A 3,051-nucleotide genomic window follows, 5' to 3' on the forward strand; every position below is an offset into this window, starting at 1 on the left:
CCTTTAGAATCTTGATTGACTCTGGGGCGTCGAAGAATTTCGCACGCCGCCAGACGGTTGCTCGTAACAGCAACAAGTTGTCCGAAGCTTTGCGAGAAAGCAAGGGCAACGGGACGGTGTCAGTGCGACTGGCCGACGGAAGGTCGTCACTGTCCCCAACGTCCAAGTGGATCTGGCTGTCAAGTTTGAAGACTTTGACAGCCTCGAACAGTTCACTGTTCTCGATATGGATCCATATGATATGATCCTGGGCATGCCCTGGCTTGAGAAGCACGAGCCCTGGATCGACTGGCGAGGCAAAGCAATCGGTGCCAGCCGCCCTGCGCAGTCCGACAGAGCATTGGTGAGTCATGTTCCCACCTCTGTCAGGACCCGGGGCGCCCGCGAGGGCTGCCAGGGTACCAAAGCATCCGGCAGATGCTTGGGAGTCGTCGACGTATATGACGACTCCGAGGATGTTTTGATGGTGGCCGCGCCCAGAAGAGGCGCCGGCCAAGTGGGTAACTTAGGTCCACAGGCGGGTAACTTAGTTCCGCAGACAGCTGCAGCTGTCATGAACACTGAGAACAGCGTGTTCAGAGTGGGTAACAGAGTTCCACTCACGGTCGCCCAGACCATAACTGAAGAGGAAGACGTCGGATACGCTTCCTGTGTGGGTAACACAGTGCCACACGCGGTCGCCCAGACCTTAACTGAAGAGGAAGGCGTTGAACACGCTTCCTGTGTGGGTACAACAGTACCACACGAGGCCACGAGTGCCTCGGATGTTGTAGCGACGACATCCCTAGACGTGGGCAGCAAAGCTCCCCGTCACAGAAGCCGTCGGCAAAGATGCCGCCGCCGCCTCAAGTCGGATCCGAACTTCGTTCCGATCGACGTCGCTTCAAGCGACTCGGAGTCCAGGGCCCGGGCTCCTCCGACAAGGCCGGTGGAAGAGTGCTATCACATCTTCGATAGCGAGACGGGTTTACCCGTCAAGGCATCTGGTGTCCACTTGGAACAGTTGCCAGAGGTTGCAGAGATACTGAACCTCGAGGAAATGACGGCTGAGTCTTTCCTGGCCAACCTCAAGGCTGGAGAGATCGCTGAGATGGTACTCATAAGACCTGAGACCACTCAGGAGGAGCTGAACTCCTCCTCTGTCTTGGACGAGAACGTCCTGGAAGACATGAACAAGCAGCGTCAGGCGCGCTTGGGTTCTGAGATTCTCAAGAACCCCAAGGGACCGGTGTATCCTTTGGTGACGGAGTATGCGGACGTGGTGAATAAACACCCACCGACCCAGCTCCCACCGGATCGAGGCGTACGGCACGAGATTGATCTCGTGCCCGGCACAAAGTATTGTGTCACGAGGCAATGGCCTCTCCCGCGCGAACAGTGCGAGGTCATTGATGCCTTCTTCGCCGCGAAAGCGAAGGCAGGCATGGTGCGGGAGTCGAAATCCCCGCACTCGACGCCGACTTTCTGCGTTCGTAAGCCGAACGGAAAGTGGCGTCTGGTTCACGCTTATAACAAGCTGAACAACGCAACGGTGCCGGCCCAAACACCGATCCCACGAAAGGATGTGTTGTTGAACAACATGGCCGGGAGCGTACTGTACAGTGCGCTGGATTTGGTAGACGGATACTACCAAATCCTGATGCGAGAGAGTGACATCCCGCTCACCGCGGTAAGCACTCCAAGCGGCATGCTTTGGGAGTGGCTCGTCATGCCGCAGGGCTTGTCTAACGCCCCGGCGACGTTCAATCGCCTGGTGACGCAATTGTTCCGCCCTTTGCGTACCTTCGTACAGACGTACTTCGACGACATTTTCGTCCATAGCCGTGCCGAGGGAGGCAAGACGGCCATGGAGGTGCATCTAGGACACCTCCGTCGAGTGTTGGACGTGATGCGAGCGAACAAGCTCTACGCCAACATCGACAAGTGCGTTTTCGCGTCACCAGAGATCAAAGTTCTCGGTTGCTTCGTAAGCAACGTGGGCGTTCGGGCTGACCCAGACAAGGTCAAGGCCATAGCAGCATGGCCGACGCCCCGATCCCAGAAGGATCTTCGAAAGTGGTTGGGTTTGGCCAACTACCTTCACCAGTACAGCGCTGGGTACGCGGGCTTCGCTAAGCCTTTGTCGAGCCTCCTTCAGAAGGACGTCGACTGGCGCTGGGAGCAAGAGCACCAGGATGCTTTTGACAGCATCAAGGCCAGTCTCCAAGAGGCCCCTGTCCTGGCTCTGCCGGACGAGACGAAGCCGTTTAGCGTCGTCTGCGATGCCTCCGATTACGCCATCGGGTGTGCATTGCTGCAGGACGACACGGCTGGACAGGAACGAGTCATCTCATTCCAGTCCAGGCAGCTCAAAGCCGCCGAGCGGAACTACCCTGTCCATGACAAGGAGCTCCTGGCAATGAAATATGCCCTTGTGAAGTTCCGTGTTCACCTTCTGGGCTCTACGCCCTTTGTGATCTACACAGACCACGCGTCCTTGAGGACGGCGACTAACTCGCCTCACCTCTCCCAACGGATGGCGAGGTGGCTGTCCTTCTTCGCGGAATATAACTTCCGCGTCGAGTACAAGCCGGGCAAGCTCAACGTGCTTGCGGACGCCCTCTCTAGGCGTCCCGACTATGAGTTGGCCCACATCACGCGGGTGACAACGGATCTATATGATCGGATACGCATGGCGTATCGGGACGATGAGGCTGTCGTGCCTATCGTCAAGTTCCTTAAGGCCGGAACGAGCGCGAAGTCCGACTGGCTCTCGTCGCGACAGCGCTCACGGGCTCCACCGATATGAGTTGAAGGAGGGCCTCCTCTATTATCGGGTGGAGCCCACTGATCCTCCACGGGTGGTCGTACCCAACGACGAGGATCTGAAGTTCGACATCCTCGCGGAGGCGCATGACGCGCCCTCCAGCGGCCACTTGGGCCGCGAGAAGACCTTTCTGTCGGTCTCTCAGTCCTTCTGGTGGACCCACATGTACAAGTGGGTCGCCCGGTACGTCAAGACATGTGAAACATGTCAGCGGGTTAAACCCGCAGGGCACTCTTCGGCTCCAC

The sequence above is a fragment of the Phytophthora infestans genome, genomic scaffold (genome assembly GCF_000142945.1).
Source record: "Phytophthora infestans T30-4 supercont1.32 genomic scaffold, whole genome shotgun sequence".
NCBI lineage: Eukaryota > Oomycota > Peronosporomycetes > Peronosporales > Peronosporaceae > Phytophthora > Phytophthora infestans.